General features: G+C 47.2%; 1 protein-coding gene across 2 annotated transcripts in view; it reads right to left on the reverse strand.

Annotated features, from left to right (window-relative positions):
• The window catches only part of FARS2 (phenylalanyl-tRNA synthetase 2, mitochondrial), a 509,124-nt gene that overhangs the window by 13,671 nt on the left and 476,899 nt on the right, over positions 1 to 18,554 (reverse strand). The gene's annotated exons all lie outside the window — the stretch shown is intronic.

An 18,554-nucleotide genomic window follows, 5' to 3' on the forward strand; every position in this document is an offset into this window, starting at 1 on the left:
CTGTGCTCCACAACGGGAGAGGCCACAGTGGTGAGAGGCCCATGTACCGCAAAAAAAACCAACAAAAAACCATATTTCCATGTCCCACAAAACTCATCATAGTAAATGAGCTTGGTTGAGAATATTAGTTTCTTCCTTCCCACCTGCCTTCCTTATTCCTTTTTCCTTTCCTTTATTCATCAAATATTTATGACATCCCTGCTATGTACACTGTGTTAGTGCCTGAAATCCAGTGACCAGCAAAACATGTATATTGTCGTCCTCATGGGGCTTTTGCCATTAAGGGTTCTATCAGGACATTAAATAACAGCACCAATATATATGAAGACACTGAAAATAACGTGTTTAAGAGACGCAGACCTACTAGAGAACGGACTTGAGGATGCGGGGAGGGGGAAGGGGAAGCTGGGACAAAGCGAGAGGGTGGCATGGACATATATACACTACCAAACGTAAAATAGATAGCTAGTGGGAAGCAGCCGCATAGCACACGGAGATCAGCTCGGTGCTCTGTGACCACCTAGAGGGGTGGGCTAGGGAGGGTGGGAGGGAGGGAGACGCAAGAGGGAGGAGATGTGGGAACATATGTATATGTATAACTGATTGACTTTGTTATAAAGCAGAAACTAACACACCATTGTAAAGCAATTATACTCCAATAAAGATGTTAAAAAAAAAATGATTTCTACCTCTCAGCCACGTGAGCATACAAGGAGAAGAAGGCCGTCAGCAGACAAGGAAGAGGACTCTCACCGGATACCAGATCTCTCAGCACCTTTGATCCTGGACAGCCAGCCCCCTGAACTTAAGAGTGGAAATATAAGAAGTTGTCAGATTCTGGGTATATGCTGATGGCGGAGTCAGTAGGGTTTCTTGGAAGGCTGGATGGATTGTGAAAGAAAGTAGAGTCCAGACTCGTGAGCCTGAACACCTGTAAGGATGGAGTTGCCATCAGCTAAGATGGGGAAGGTTGCAGGTGGGGAAGGTGTTAGAGGAGAGACTGCAAGTTCAGCTTTCCCACGTATGGATCTGAGAGGTTTATTAGATGCCCAAGGGAGACGGTGGGTCGGCAGAGCACATCTGGGGTTCAAGAGATCTGGGCTGGAGATGTAAAATGGGGAGGATTAGTACATGGGTGGATTTGAAGTAAGAAAATGCCTTGACGGAGAAGAGGATCGGGGACTGAGCCCCAGTGCACCCCGACATGAAGAAGTCGGGGAGAGGGACTTCCCAGGTGGTCCAGTGGGTAAGACTCTGCACTCCCAGTGCAGGGGGCCCAGGTTCAATCCCTGGTCGGGGAACTAGATCCCGCATGCTGCAACTAACAGTCTGCGTGCCACAACTAAAGCATGCCGCAGGGAAGATCCTGCACGCCTCAACTAAGACCCGGCACAGCCAAAATAAATAAATGTATGTTTTTGTTTTTAATCTCCTTATAAAAAAAAAAAAGAAGTTGGAGAAAGAGGAGGAACCAGCAAAGGGGCTGAGAAGTAAGAATTTCTGCTTCAAGCCCTGCTCTCACCTCTCTCCACATCGTTACACGGGTGCTAGGACGCAGCCAGGCGTGTGGTGGTCCCTGGAGAAGTCCCCGCCTCCGTGTCTGTATTGGGCCTGAACCGGGGGCGCGCAATGCAAGGAGCTGACTAGCAAATGGGCACAGCGGGCCTTCCACGCGCAGGTGCCAGGAGTCGCCGCAGCTCTGCTGTTTGCATGCTCTCAGTCACTGGCCCTCGTTTATAAAAGGGAGATGACACACCGACCTCACGGGGTCCTGGTGAGGACTGAGTGAGAAGAGCCCCATAGGGCGCCCAGCCCAGGGTACGCACAGGATGACGAATGATTCGTACCCGCCCTTCTTCGGATCGCTTACCCTCCTCGGTTATATAATTGGATGGTTCAGAAGCTAAAAATTCTGAGCTCTTCCTCAAGTCCTGCTGCTATTTTTACCTGTCCTTTCACAAAAGGTTACAGCCCTGTTGGGCTGTTGGAAAGAGGGCAGCCCTGAGTCACTTCCTCCCTCCCCTCTAGGGTCCTGCTGAGCCAAGCTGGACGGGACAAGGCTGTCCACCTAGCTGCCCGGGCCACGAGGGCTCCCGTTCCTTGACATCCAGGAGGGTTTTCATAAAACCACAGGTCTTGCCGGAGATGGGCTGGCCTCCGACTTTCTGAATTGATCTCGCATCTTCACTGCCCTGACACCCACTTCCTGAAACTGATGGCTGTTCCTCCCCAAAGTAAGCAATGATTAGCAGGTGGTTGATGTTAAAATTTGAGGCTGACGTATTTGGACTTCAAATAAGTGATAAGACTCCTTCCTTTAAAAGATAAGAATGATGACATATACACACTACTATATATAAAATAAATAACTAATAAAGACCTACTGTATAGCACAGGGAACTCTACTCAATATTCCCTAATGACTTATATGGGAAAAGAATCTAAAAAAGAGTGGATATGTGTATATGTATAACTGACTCACTTTGCTGTACAGCAGAAACTAACACAACAGTGCAAATCAACTATACTCCGATAAAAATAAATTTAAAAATAAATAAATAAAACAGGAGAGTGAGTGTATAGCTGTGGTCCACAACTTGGCCGCAGATTGGAATGACCAGAGGCGCTTAAAGATACTGATGCCAGGGTCCCACTCCGGAGGCTCTGATATAGTCGGTCTGGGGTGTGGCCTGGACATTGGCACATTTTAGAAACTCCCCAGGTGACTCTGCTGTGCATGCAGGTGAGAGCTGATATAAGGTAAGTGCTTAGGTAAATGTCCTTTCTCTGCCCCCAGCAAGTGTCTCATCGTCTGGGGAGTTGCAGAGTACAGCTTGCCTTTCTCTGGCTCCTAGCTCGCCCATGTGCTATGGGTGCAGGTGAGACAGGAGAGGGAGGCCCTTGCCAGGTCATGGAAGGCAATGGCCATGCCAAGGAGTCTAGGCAGGATCTTGCTAGAACTGCTGTCAAAGTGTTTTCAGAGGGTTTGCAACTTGGTCATAGGAAATGTCTTCTGGTAGTACCAGGGAGGATGGATTGCCATGGGGATGGCTGGAGGAGGCCAGGAGACCACTGAGGTCCCAGTATGAGATGACAGGAGCCTGAATCAGGCAGGAGTGACGGCAAATGGCAGGAATGTGGAGAGCAGGGAAGTGGGTCTTCACCTTCTCCCATAGGAGCTGATCCAGGCCCCCCAGCCCTGCTGTGTGGAGCCCGCCCTACCCATGGCCTCTTGGTTTGCTGGGGCTTTTGTTTGCAGGTCTCAATGTCTTCACTGAGTTATCTCTTCATCACAATAATGATCACATTTATTATGCTTTTGCTCTGGGCCAGGCTCGTGATTAAGAACATCTGGCTTTACCATTAACAAAACTGAGGCTTCGCAAGGTTAAGTGACTTGCCCAAGGTCACACAGCCAGTAAGAAGTGGGGCTGGACAGAGGCAGGTTTCAGACTTAACCCTTGACTAACCCTTAACCCAGAATAATGACCTGTTGCCCACTTCCCACCTGTGATGCACAGGTGCCTCTCCCCCTGGCTGAGGTCTCTCTTTTTGAATTGAGTCTCAGAACCAGCCATGTCCACGGGCTTCATGTGGTTTCATCCTGGACATTTCTGGCCAGCCTGGCCTTGGAGTCTTGGTGCCGAGACCAACAGGAAAATCCAACTCGTGGTTACATCGGCTAGACCGGCCAAACTCTTAAAATCGTTCTAATGTACATTATTTAACTCATACTTCCTCATAACTGGAAATATCCTCTACTCCCTTGAGTTTTCCACATGCTAAAGTATTGAAGCTCCATAATTTCTCTATTTTTTTCAGAAAAGAAATAGAAAATAGTGTTGGTAAATGAACTTAAACTTTGTGAACCACCAGAAGCTCCTATGCTAGACTTCGAGTACAGACTCCAGCACCTCTAGAGAAATCCAGCAGGCAGGGGGCTTACACTTCAAGGACTATGTCAAAACTGCTGGAAATGCCACCTGGAATCGTGGCCACGATAACTGGAACTAACCTCTTAAGGCTTTGTCTGTTACCCAAGTGACAATTTATTTAATCTACATTATGTATATTGTGATTAACATTTAATGAATACATAGTATATGGCAATACCAGGCTAAGTACTTCACATAGATTATCTCTCATTTTGACACCCCCATTTTATAGATGAAAAAACTGAGGCTCAGAGAGGTGAAGTAACCTGCACAAGTTTCCAAGCTGGTGTGTAATAGAAACTGTATTTGAAACTAGACCTAACCTGAACCCTATGCTCCAAACCATTAACTGTATTGTTAAGACCCTTGATTATAAAAAATTGTAGGCTCATTTTTGTATTAATGCTGCCACTTTATACATTGCAGTTATTAGCAATGAGATTTGCTTTAAAATGTGTGTGTTGGAGCGTTTCTTCCTATAGATAGTATTGTAGTGTTTCCATTTAACTCTGTGATTTGTAAAATGCCATTTCTGGTATGTTTCAAATAGATTCGCAGACGGTAACGGTTCATAAGCAAAGGGGTGATGATGGGGAAGTCGTTTCTTCTCAAGATCTTGAGCACCGACTGTGTGTCTCCTTGTCGTGGGGTGCCCTAGGGATGAGAATCATCTGGGCAGCCTGGGACCAGGGTCCACTCAGCCTTCAGCTCAGTGCGGGGCACAGGGCTCTAAAATATAAGGGGTCTTGCAGCACCAACCTTCTATGGTTGTCTCTGGTCGGCTGCTGGTGGTACGCTAGCAGCTCTCTGAAGAGTCCTCTGGCTCTATGACAGCTTCACTGTTGGATATGACGTTATCCTCTTATAAAACAAGAGCCCATCTATATTTTGCAGAGTTCGGTCTATGGTATATTTATAAACGTCAACCTCTTGTTAAACAGTCGATTCAGTAAGATGTTTCTGCAAAAGTAGAATCATCACAACACAGGCATTTACATCCTCTGAAGAATATGGAATCCGGTCACCTGGTCTCCCCACCCCCAAAAGCCGGGCAACTTGGAGGGGCGCCCAAGTGCCTTTGGTCAAGACCAAGTGCATCCAGCCATCCCCTTCATGGCTTCGCCAGAGCCACCTGCTGGCAGTGTCGCTTCTTCTCTACAAACTGGAGCGTAACTGCAGTTTTGGAAATTACAATCTCATCACCACTTTGAAAGAGCTCTTTGGTAATTCTTTGGGGAAAGCTAAGCACTATTTGGTGACACAGAGAGTTTCCTCTAACTCATTTTGGAGAGGGGGATGCTTGTGTGCCACATGCTATTTAAGTATGGCAATTCGGAGACTTTGGTACCCCAACTGGGAGCTCCTCTGCCAGACAGGGACCCTGAGGGTAGGACCCGTAGACAACTTCACCAGGCACAGGGTAAGTATTCAACGTGTGTTTGCTGAATGAATGGACAAATTAATAAATGGTTACATTCCAGGATCAAAACGGTTTTGAATTCAAATGTCTTAACTTTTACTTCATAAGAATTTTCCTGGGGGCCATATATAATTAACTCCTGTCTGTTCCAAACATATTCTATATGTTTTCTAGATTCTTCTAATACTGAAGAGGATGGGGGTGAGAATCATTGTTTATGGTGGCTAAGATTTTCCAGTAGGATTTATGATTAGAATGTAAGGCTTTCTTTAGTATAAAATAATATGTGAACAAAGGCAAGAGACCATATAGGAGAGAAATAAATGCCAGAAGAGTTTTCCTCCTTCTTTTAGGTAAGACATAAGGAGGAGTTTTTTCAGGTTTTACCGTACAGAGGAGTCTTGTGAAAACTTCAATATTCTATTGCATTCAGCTGAAATAATGTAAAGCCTCAGTACATTTTTTTAAAAATTTAGTATCCAAGTAAGACAATCCCTTAACTATAAATATTAATCTTCAGTTTAGATAAATGAATACATAAATGGGTCTACCAGAGCTTTGCAAGTTCTAGAATTAGCATAATGATCCGGATGACTTTTTTAAATGTCACTTTCTGTCTTGGTCAGGATGGAGTGACATATGGAACTCTGTGTCTTCCCCCTCCAGTGAACAGGCTGAATACATCTTCCCTTGCATCGGGCTGGGCAGGAGCGTGGTAGGGTGATGGCTTCAGTTTGGAAGTTTATGGGAAGAAGGTGAGCTGGATTTTCCGCACAGTCTGTGTCAAGCCAGCACCATCCCTGCCCCTTCTGGGTTGATTTATGCCTCGCCGGAGAAAAGCCTGCAATTTCTTTTCCCAGTATGGGTCAGGGTTAGGGTTTTCCAAAGACAAGTGGAAAAAAATCACCTCTGTCAAGCGGCTGAGATGATTTGCTGTAGTTTTAGGGAGAGGGGCGATCTCCTCAAGAGCCGTGCACTGCGGGTAGGTAGCTGAAGTCGGTGTCAGCAGCTGCTGGTGGCGTTGAGACGCCCTCCGGAGAACCACCTGCTCTGGTGCTTCAGACAGCTGGAGTCCGGTGGCAGCTCCCCTGGGATTCCTGCTCTTCCAGATTTCCTGAGAGCAGACGTCCCCAGCCCTACTCAACCGCCATGTGCTTCTTCGAATTAAATCTGTTTCTACTCAAAATACTTCCTGTCTGTTTTTTCCTGAATGAATCATGACTATTCGATCATTTTCACCTTACTGGACATTTTAGGGAAAAGTGAGATGTTAAGGGTCGTGTTGTCCAATATCACTCCCAGGTGACCCTGAGTCTCAGGTGACCTCCCTTCCAGGTGACCCTGGGTCCAGTGTTCTGGCAGTCTTGGAATGGGCAGGGGGGAAGGGGAGGAGCTGTCCAGCGCCTGGGGGTAAACGGAAGTCCCACCTGGGCAGGTGCAGAGCATGGGGTCCAAGGGAGTCGGGGGAGGGCAGGAATGGGACCCGAGGATCGGGTTGGCAGCAAGGAGCGGGGGTGGGGTGTAGAGGGGGAGCCCAAAGGTTCAGCAGAAACGATGGCCAGGAGGGAGAAGGACATCTTCAGAGCCTCTGGGTGGGAAGGCGGGCTGGTGAGCTGGTGGGTTGCTTCTCACAGCCACACTTCCCTGGCCATTAGAGGGCAGGTATAACAAGGAAACAGACCCCAAAGCTGAGCAAACACGTTGTCTTCAAGGGGCAATGACATCACACGCAGATTTCACTTGCTCCATTGACTGAGCTGGAACCGTGTCTTTTATATAATTAAAAATACTCTACCTGAATGACTTGTGCCAACTTGAACCGTTTGTCCTGTTGCCTGACTCCTTGGTGCTAGAGAAACACATCTGGCCGTGGCCTCGTGCTGCATGAATTGTACTCCCCTGCCCCTTGATTCGGGGCTTGGCCACGTGACTGTCCTTGGTCAATGGGGTGTTAGCAAACGTTGATACAAGGAGAGGCTCCAAATGCACTTATGTGACCAGGCTCATTCTCTTGTGCATCTGCTCTCAGCGTGGGAAGACTGTACTCTAAAACAGGTACGACCTCTCCATCCCGGGCCCCAGAATGAGGCACACGGAGCAGAGATGCTACAACAAACCCACAGGCACAGGAGCGATCATTAAATGCTTACTGTTGTTTTCCATGTTTCCATGGAGATTGTGGGGTTGTTTGTTATGCAGTGAATTTGCGTCAATGGCTATATGATCCAGGTTGCACATATCCTATCATAGATACTGTTCTTTATGGAATAATTAAAGAATTTTCAAGGCTAGCTTTGACCCCAGTCAATTTTCACGATCAACGTGCTCTGACTTTAGACTCCACTGCATGCGCAAGATGAGACTCCATCCTACCTTCAGTGATAACTGTGTTTCAGTCTCACCTCGTCAGCAAAAGTTGTGCCCATTTGTTGTAGCTGATAACCTAGCTGGTGTCTCTACACAACGAACAACTGGCTTCGAATTTACCTGGACAAAAAATATGCATTTACAGATCCATAAAATTCTCTGTCTTCTTCTTATCGGCATTTGAAACCTGTACTTCTGGATAATTTTGTAATTGTTTTCATCCTTCATTTTGCTTAGAGAAATTTACACAGCAGAGAAGTGTTGTTAAGAATGAACAAATGAAAAAAAAAGGCACGAGAAACATACGTGATCATTCAGTTGGCACCATCTTCTAAAATTTCACACTTCAGGGATAAGCAAAATTAGTATAATTCGCTTCTTAAGTTGCTTACTAACATTGCAAGTGAGCCAGTGCAAGAGGAAGGAAATTGTAGCTTTTAACAGGATGTGACAAGGCAAGACGTCGAGGGTTTTAGAGAACAGTGATGCTGACAGATGCCAAACCTACTGACCCCAGCACTGATGGCTCCTGGAAGGGGACCTGAACTGTCTGACCCCTGAGTCTCCCTTTGCCTACAACTTCAGACTTGCGTGGTTGAAGGGCAATATTTCAGTCACCAAATTTCTCCACTGGCTTTTCACTCCCCGACCTGCATGTCGATGGTAAGTCATCCTGGCAGTTGTTTTTTAAGACAGAAGTCTCTTGTGTCTATGGGTATATCATGGTTGCTATGGTTACAGTTCCTTCCTTAAGTTTGGGTCATGCCATGTGGCAGACAAGAGGACCCTACCTACGTGAGCCCCATCTCCAAACACTCACTAGGGGAGCGGGTCCGGAAGTTTTCCCAGTTGATTTCTCACCGTCTGGGTCGAGGATGAACAAGAGGTGTCTCTGAAGTGGCTTCCTCAGGTGCTCCTGTGTCACCTGTCCCCACTTAAATGCCCCCCCCCCCGCACTGTGGCCCTGCTTCCTGTTTTTCTCTCCAGGTTTTGGGTGAACAAAGTACAGTGAGGCTAAAAGTGCAGGACAGTTAGGTCTGAGTCCCTGCCTCAGTCCTGTCTTATTAGCTGAGTGAACATCGGCAGGTTACTCAACTAATTTAAACCTTAACCATTTCATCTGTCAAATGGAGATAATAAGAGCACCCACCCTATAAGACTGTTGGGAGAATTAAATCAGATAATCCTATAAAGGGCTTCGTACAGTACTTGGCATTCAGTACATTCTCTGTTAAGTTTAGCTGTTCTAATAGGAATGACATGTTCATAGCAGCACTATTCACAATAGCCAAGACATAGAAGCAACACATGCCCATCAGCAGATGAACAGATAAAGAAGATGTGGTCCATATATACAATGGAATATTACTCAGCCATAAAAAAGAATGAAATAATGCCATTTGCAGCAACATGGATGGATCTAGAGATTATCATACTAAGTGAAGTAAGTCAGACGAAGACAAATATTACATATCACTTACATGTGGAATCTAAACAATAATGAATCTAAAAACAAAAGAATCTATTTACAGAACGGAAACAGACTCACAGACATACAGAACTAACTTATGGCTACCAAAGGGGAAAGGTAGAGGAGAGAGGGATAAATTAGGAGGATGGGATTAACAGATACACACTACTATATATAAAATAGATAAACAAAAAGGATTTACTGTATAGCACAGGGAACTATATTCAATATCCTGTAATAATCTATAATGGAAAATAATCTGAAAAAAGAGTATAGACATAACTGAATCACTTGCTGAATGATTATATAATAATGTGTATACCACTCCTGAAACTAACACAATATTGTACATCAGCCATACACTTCAATAAAAAAAGCAAGAACAGTTACCCTTATGAAGGGAGGATGCCAAGAAGTAGTGTCCCTCCTAGGCACGGAGGCTTTGCCACAGTGACAGCAGAGCAGAACGGTCCCTTCTCCACCACCGCGCCCTGGTAGCAGCCCCCAGAGGCTCCAGATAAGACAGCCGGGTATCTGAGGATGTGGTGTCCGGCATCCTGACCCCTCCCCAGGCTCCAGTGGACCCCTCCACACTCTTTGGGACCAGCGGGGCACAGCCCCGAAGTCTCGGTCTCTCTCAGCCCCTCTGGGGTGGGTGGAGGGGATGCCGGTCAGGGTTCATGTGGCACCCGCCCTGCCTGATTCCTAGAGGAACAGAACGTGAGGTGGGACGGCGTCCCCAGCTTCCGGGGGCTGAGTTTCATATCTTACTTCAGACCTGCTGAAGCTGCCCCAGGCTTCCCCAGCCTGCTGTCTGTCCTGGTTTGTCACACACGTCTGTCATTAGGTACGTGCCGTGTGAGGCCGCCGTGTGACCGGGAGGCCGTGTCACTGGCGAGCCACGCGGTGACCCTGTCTCTGGGATGCACTTGTACCCCTTGCGCATCCCCCCCTCACTGCTCTGCTGTGCTCAGCGGCTGCCCTTACCCCCGCCTCCCGTCTTAGCTCTCGACTTCGGGGTTTGGAAGGCGCCCATCTGTTCCAAAATGCACTGAAAGAACACAAGGTCCTGGGACGAGAGGACAAACCTCTTCAAGCATGGCTTGGGGACCCTCACAGCACCAGCCCTGCTCACCTGGGGGGGATGGGCTTTCACCTTCGCTGACCCTTATCTTCACTTTTTCAAGCTGAGCTGTTACGTCCGCTTGCCCTTTAATCCAAAGTGACTTGGCTGGATATTGTAAAGGTGCTCGCTAGGGGCAAGGCCCTGCCTGAAGGGGAGGGGCCTCCAGGAAGCAGCAACTGCAATGCGCTTAAACATCACACAACTGTGGACCAGGAAAGGAGGAGGACGGGCAAGGATGTGCCTGTGTCTTCCTGATGGACTGGGCCAGGGGCAGGTGGAGGAAAGCTTACCCAGGAACTGACATCTGAGAAGGTACTTTAAAAAAAAACCCCAAGTGGAGGGAAAAGAAAATGAGCAGGGTGGGGATAGGAGAAAAGACATTTCAACCTAAAAGAAAAGCATAAGAAAGTCAAGGGCGTGAGAGGCCGGGAGGACCCCAGTGGATCCTCTGGAGTGGCTGGAATGCAGGGTGTGAAGAAAATATGATATTTAAAAAGCTGATAGGGCCGAAATAGGGAAGCATTTCAAATACTAGAATAATATATTCAGGGAAATGTTGTGAATTTTCCACTGTATCACATCCTCAAGACACACCTGTCAAACCAGCCAGTGGCCCCAATTTCATATGGTCACAGGGAAAAAAAGAAAAGGAAAAAAATAACAGAAGTACCCTCTTCTTCAAGATTAACGTTTTTGTGCTGTCCTAGATGAAGGTCAAAGGTAAATCAACCTAGAAATGGTCTTTTTTTTTTAGATTAAAAATTTATTTTTATGGGAGGACAAGTGAGGTCAAAAGAGTGGGAAGTTAACGGAGAGCTGAGACATGAACATAGGATATCAACTTCCAGTCCCACCCAAGGAATTCATTTGTCCGATGTTAGAAATGGAAGGTAAGCCACCTTACGGAGTCTCATTTTCATAGCTGAGGAAATTGAGATCCTTCGAGAAGTTAAATGAGGGCATAAAGTCTGAAAGCTGCCAGAAACAGAGACAACACTTGAACTGAGAAGCTCCCGCCTTAGCCCGTCAGTGTTCGTTTAATTAGCCATGCAGCTTCCTTATGACTCATCACAGGAGGAGCACCGGCTCACATGCTCACGTGGTTAGTGGCACCATCTTTGCTTACGGAAGAGCACATCATCTACAGAAGCCGTGAGAGGTGAGGGCAGATGTGTCCTGCAAGAGCTGCCACCCCCCCTGCTCAGTGACGCCTTCCGAAGCATTTCCCGGCAGCCTGGGCCCGAGGACTCTGACCCTACAGGACACTTCCCACCCTCTGCCCTGTGCTTAGCTGTCCCATGTTCATCGGGCACCTGTGTGCCACATCCTCCGTTAGCCCAGTGAAAAGGAGCCCCTGCAAGCCGACCACCCCTCCTAAGGAGTAAGACAGACTCACAGAGTCGCCTTCTGGATCCCCAGCTCTCCACCTGGGGTGTGTGAGAACTTTGGAGGAGCAAGGTGACCGGCACTGTCACCTGCTTTAGGGGACCCAGATTTCCTTTTGCCACTGCAGCTGAATTTATATCTCTAATTCCTCTTGTCTCTGGGTGGGTCTGGCTCTCTGCTTGGGTCTCCGAGCTCCTTCACAATAAGGCTTCAGTACCCGAGGGGAACATCTGCTTGCACCGCACGTGTGAGTGGCACAACAGGGCACCGTCGTCTGGTCACCAGCACTGCAGGGGCATCCCTCTTACACAACCTCCACAAACAGCCCCCTTGCCGTTCACAGTGGGACCACTAGGAACCAGTGCTAGCCAAGCTCTCAAAGAGAAAAAACAGGAGAGAATGAAGATTGGGAACACGAAGGCAAAGAGAGTTGAAAGAGGGACGTCCAGAGGAGTAATAAATAGCATGTGTGAAATGTCACTCTAGGGAAAATCAATCAGCTCAGGTATTCTACAAACATCGATCGGGCAAACATCTACTGATAGCCTACTGTGTGCCAGCCCCGTGCCCCTGAGATGCCTAACTGAACTAGGGTTGCTGTCCCTGATCCAAGTCATGCAAATGAGACCCTGTAATTGAGGGGAAAGAGGATCTGAAAAGCCAGATCTTGAGACTTCCCTGGTGGCACAGCAGGTAAGACTCCACACTCCCAATGCAGGGGGCGCAGGTTCGATCCCTGGTCTGGGAGGATCCCACATGCCGCGGAGCGGCTGGGCCCGTGAGCCATGGCCACTGAGCCTGTGCGTCCGGAGCCTGCGCTCCACAACAGGAGAGGCCACAACAGTGAGAGGCCCGCGTACCGCAAAAAAAAAAAAAAAAAAGGAAGAAAAAAATAAAGTACACCCATTGCTTAACTTAGACCCTCTGACTACTGTCCAGTTCTCGCAATCCTTAAAATACCTAATCCCCACATCCCGAGTGGAACTCTTACACCCCAACTAAGCAGACTAATTATAGGGACCAGTTAAAAGACGAAAAGCCTAATTCACTCTGAAAAGGATGGTATCAATTAGCTAGTGCTAGAATAGTGCTAAACTACAAACCACTCCCCAAACTCAGTTTCTTAAAAGAACATCTGTTTGTTCTCTCACACCTGCGAGTTGGCTGGGGCAGCTCACCTGGGCTGGGCTTCGTGGGGCACATTGCCTCAGCCATGGACGCGGCTGGGTCTGCCTCCGTATGTGTTCCTCCCAGGCTGCAGAGGCAGTAGTTACCTACAGAAAGTGCATCTCCCTGAGATGGCAGAGTGAAAAGAACACGCCCAGTCACACAAGTGCTTTCCAGCCCTTGATCACATCAGGTCTCTTAACATAAGATTGACTAAAGCAAGGCCACACCTGAAACCAAAGGCCAGGGAAGTATGCTCTGTCCGTGAGGGTGCAGGTGGCTGGGAATGAACAGTGCTGGACGAAAATCTGACCCACCACCAGGATGCAATAGAATCCTGTATATTACAGCTTGTGAAGCTAGTTGGGGGTAATAAACATACTACCTCAAGCAAGGTTACTGTGAGAGGAAGCAAACTCCAAACTCAACAGAGTGTGGCAACTCCAATACTACTGAAAATTCCCATCGTGTTCTAAGTGAGAGGTTGCGAGGTTTGCCCTAAAAGGGCTTCTCCTTTCTTTCTAGACCTTATGTCCAGAATGTCAATAGCAGTCCCCAGGTGAGCAATGGCACCTGACTTATGATCATGTGGACCAACTGCTTAAACCTGCAAATCACAGAGAGACCCAGCAGAAAACACATCATTCAGCCATTCATGAAATTTCTACCAGAGTATTACTTCTGATTCAAATAACAGCATAAATATTTAACCTCTTGCTGTGTAGAAGTTATTTCATATTCAGCTTCAACTGTTATTAATCATTATTTGATAGAACTCTGGTTTTAACTTCCAGATTTGAGGTTAGTAACCTTCTGACATACACACATTAGCTTCAGAGCTTGGCTCCAATGTTGAGGCTCTAGAGAAGTTTTCTCATAAAAACCCTTTGCCACTGACTTGCAATTTGCCTTTTCCTTCCGTCTGCTGTGCTAATAACACTGTTCCCTCTTCCATTGCCTTAATGAAAGGTTTTTATACAGGACTGCGAAGTGTCAATCGCAGAGAGGCTCTTGGAACAGCGTTCTAAGGGGGTTTTAGGTGTGTTGCCGACCTTTTAAAGAAGGTGAGATTTCAAATAAAAATCCAGTTTTCTGGCTTTTCTTTTTTTTTTAATTTCTTTTTTAAAATTTTTATCGGAGTATAGTTGATTTACAATGTTGTGTTACTTTCTGCTGTACAACAAAGTGAATCAGTTATACATATATCCACTCTTTTTTAGATTCTTTTCCCATATTGGTCATTACAGAGTATTGAGTAGTGTTCCCTGTGCTATACAGCAGGTCCTTATTAGTTATCTATTTTATATATAGTAGCGTGTATATGTTGGTCCCAACCTCCCAGTTTATCCCTCCCCCACGTTCTCCCCCTGTTATAACCACAAGTTTCTTTTCTACATCTGTGACTCTGTTTTGTAAATAAGTTTGTTTGTACCATTTTTTTAGATTCCACTTAAAAGCAATAGCATACGATATTTGTCCTTCTCTGACTTACTTCACTCAGTATGACAAGCTCTAGGCTTTTCTTTTTTTTTTTTAACGTCTATATTGGAGTATAATTGCTTTACAATGGTGTGTTAGTGTCTGCTGTATAACAAAGTGAATCAGCTATATGTATACATATATCCCCATATCCCCTCCCTCTTGCGTCTCCCTCCCTCCCACCCTCCCTATCCCACCCCTCCAGGCGGTCACAGAGCACCGAGCTGATCTCCCTGTGCTAGGTGGCTGCTTCCCACTAGCTAACTATTTTATCTAGGCTTTTCTTGAAACTTGGAAAGATCTGGCCACTCGGGCTGCTTTCACAAGTTCTGACGCCTGGCTGGGGCTGAACAATGCTGCCCCCTACAGGCCAGGTTTGCACCCTCCAGTTGGGCCCTTTTGCCTCCATTTCCAGAGCTGGCTTTGGCCCCTGGGGGCACGGCAGTAGTCACCCTGCTTTCCATCCTTGTACCGTCTTGGTATGAATGAGGGCCTTTCTCTAGTCTGTGTGATATTTCTGTGCACAGCATCCTCTCTGCCAGGAGAAGTGAAATTGATCTGTGTCTCCCCTCCATCTCTTCTGCAGCTCACCCCGTACATCATCCTAGGTGAGAAGAAGGCTGCTCTCCTGCTTCAGCATAAAAGCCTTCGGTGGTGCTTTTCAACCAGAAAACTGTCTCCCTGGTCATCATCCAACCCCCCCCCGCCCCCCTCTCTGTGGCCACTACATCTCAGTTTTGCATAGAACACCCAAGTCTCTAACCCAGTGCCTCCAATTTACAAAAAACAACTTCTTCAAGTCTCAGGTTTTCTTCAGAAGACCTTTGGGAAACCACAATTTTTAATTAAAATTATATAATAATTTAATTAAAATTATATAATAATTTTTTCACACCATTTTCAGAAGGGAGTTTTATTCTCCCTTCTGAAAATGTCTAAAGGATTCCCCACTAAGTAAGGAAGGGCCTACGATCCCTCTTTGTGACCCTCCGTGGTTTCTTCAAGCTTTAAAACTCAAGGCTTCTTTTAACTAATTTTCCAAAACATTCCAACTCTCTACCCAAGGACCTCAAGGTGGACCCAAGAACAATGATAAATATGTAAGCTGCACACCTCAGCTGCTAACTAAATTCTCCCTTAATCACACGCGAAAGACCAAATCGATGTAATTTCAAGGGAGAATAAAACAGACCGCGAAAGGTTAGCATTCGGCCTTGCTTAGAAACGGAAGCAATTCTTTTTCTTCTGTCTTGTCTGTGAAAGAACGCACGTGCGTATGTGGTCTCGGCTGTCCATTGCTGCGTCCCTCAAAGGAACCCTGGGAGCAGTTCCAGAAACTCCCTGAACCACACCGACACGGAAGCCCCCAGACTCCTCCCAAGCAAAGGCACAGTTTAGGCAGAATAGACTTAATCTAGCTGTTTAGACACAACCCGCGCTCCTGAAAAATCTGTTTCTGGCTCTAGGCTTCATTATAAATGTCAGGACACGATATAGTTATGGTTTAAAAGGCACCTGCACTAGAAGTCCTTCTTCCCAGACACTTGCAGTTTTTTGAATAAATTACCCTTTGGGATGAAATTTCTCCTCAGCATAAAGGTAAATTGGTATGGAATGCTTAACAAAATCCAGGTTTTGTCCTCTTGGCCGGACGCAATACCAGCATAAAGGAAATGAATGATTCCTTACATTAGAATCTCAGGGGCATTCATTGCCAGGGTCATGGTAGGACACCTGTTTATCTGGTCTCAGTATTTGCAGACGCGTGAATTTTCTTATTAGTCTAAGTAGTGAGTTAAAAGCGGGGGTCACGAAGAGAGAAGGGAGAGAGAAGGAGAAGGTCTGCCTCTGTTACCCTGGTATATACATGGTCATGGACCTTCTCCGCTCACGAGGGCGGAGGTTGGGACCCAAAGGTCAAAGGCTGTTTTCTGTGAGGTCAACGTTAAAGCAGGGAATCCTCTACCTTTACAAGTAGCAAGGGATGCTGAGAGCTGAAGGGCCAGCTAAGCAAAAGGATGCAAGAGCAAAAGCCGAAGTTCAAATACCGGCTCCAGGAGGGCAGGGAGAGGATCGAGGTCTGGAGCCTGGAGTCGCGAGTTGAGTTTACGGGCAATGAAACTGGAACGAATCCTGACAGGTAAAGAGCTGATGAGGCGGGAGGGGCTGTCTTGGGCGGTCTTCCTCAGCCTGCCAGGAGACGCTGAGTTCAGCGATGCTTTCGAGAAAGGTCACCAGCCACGTGGAGAGTGTAAACCATGGGGCCAGTGATTTCAGGGACCGGTTGCCAGGACCTCACCGTGTTAGCTGGAAATGCAAATGCCTGGACATCAGTGCCATTGACGTGACCTGAACATCTCGTCTGTCCCATGTGTCAAAACCCAGCGTGGATGCTTGGGGCAGGTGGCCTTCTACGCAATTGCCTAGTTACACAACTGCTTCATTTCTTGGTTTTGGATGGCAAACAGTTAGTAACCGCGATTGTCTCATATCAGCCCGAGTACGTGCTTTGAATGAAGGAAGGTTTTTGTTGAGAACTTGAATGATTGGAAAACCCAGGGCTGTGTCCGACTTCCCGACCGAGTGGGTGTGGAGAGATGGGTTGCAGTGGCTCTGTCTTGCCCCCAGCAGTGTGTGAAGGGCTCCTTTCTGCCAACAGAGGAGATTCCTCCTGCCACCCCGGGGGGCTCTCATTTCCTCTGTATGCTGTCTCCTGGCTTCCCTGCATGTGTGGGTGAGCGGTAAGTGCCTTTGACACTGTGTGAGGAATGAATCTCTAAGGCTTTTAAAAACCACCCAGCGAACAAGGAAAAGTTGTCTTTCTCACCCTGATAGAGACTTTCTAACTTTTAACAAGGTATCAAGTTAGAAAATGGGGTGTATTTTGAGCCACCACGCTAGAAACGAACAACAACAGATTTCTCCTGGTACATTTATAGCCCAAATAGACCCTTCCAATCCCCAAGCATTATGTAAATGTTGACTTACTGGATCTTTGCAATCCTTGCAGGATGTGGGAAAGGCAGCCCCTATTAAGTCTCTGCCCCTGCAGGGTCCAAACTACAGTTAGAAGATTCCACAGCTGAACTGAGCTCAAACAATAACTGAGCGTCTTGCCAAAGGAGCAGGGAAAGGGGTTGGCCGGCAGGTACTCCCATAATTACAGCAGAAGTCTTCCCTAAAATAGGGATCCTTTGAGCCATATTCTTGTGAGAACGGGGCAATGATGTTGGTGGAAGCATTCAACTGCCTCTTACTTTAAAAGGCTATCTGGAACAATTCAGGGTAGAAAATAACTGGAGATTCTTTTTTCCAAGTAAGATGTTTATTACTTTCAGCATCAAGTTGCCGAACATTCTATAGCAATGACAGCCAGTCCTGCTAAGGTATGAATGTTTCTGTCCCCACAAAATTCATATGTTGAAATCCTAACCCCTAAAGGTGATGGTATTAGGAGAGAGGCCCTTTGGGATGGACTGAAATCATGAGAGTGTGGCCCTCATGAGTGAGATTTGTGCCTTATAAAAGAGACCCCGCAGAGAGCCCTAGTCCCTTCCTCCAAGGGAGGGTACAAAGAGAAGTCTGCAACCCAGAAGAGGGCTCCCACCAGAACCAGACCCGCTGGCAGCCTGATCTCAGACTTCCAACATCCAGAAATGTGAGACAGAAGTTCCTGTTGCTTGAAAGCCACCCAGTCTGCGGCATTTCGTTCAGTAGCCTGCGAGGACTCAGGCATGCGCCTTGGAGGGTAACTGCTGAGCCATGTTACCAGGGCGTGTGCGGCCGTAACTTTTCCTAGCTGTCCGCCAGGGTTCAGGCCACGGGGTGAAGCTCATTCAAGGACCAAGGTCTTAGTTTTGTCAAGTGACAGAGTTCACACTGTCTGGGGAAGAGGCATGTGAGAAGCCCCGCGTCCTCCATGGCGATGACCCCAGGAGCTGGGGCTGGAGGGAATGACCTGTCCACAGCCCTTCTCTGTCCCTCACCATGTGGGAGGGGTTCGGACCATTTTACAAGGGTCTCCCTTGGTTCCTAATTAGCACTCTAGTTCCCTTGCTGGAATGGCCATGACACCATGACCAGTCCTGAAAGGCGCTTGGGGAAGAGATCCTGCTTAAGTCACACCCCAGCGAAGAACAGCCCTTGGGTCTGCCTTCACACTGGCTTCACTCCTTACCTGATCTCAAAGAACACGAGCATCAA

This window comes from Globicephala melas, chromosome 11, assembly GCF_963455315.2.
Source record: "Globicephala melas chromosome 11, mGloMel1.2, whole genome shotgun sequence".
Lineage (NCBI taxonomy): Eukaryota > Metazoa > Chordata > Mammalia > Artiodactyla > Delphinidae > Globicephala > Globicephala melas.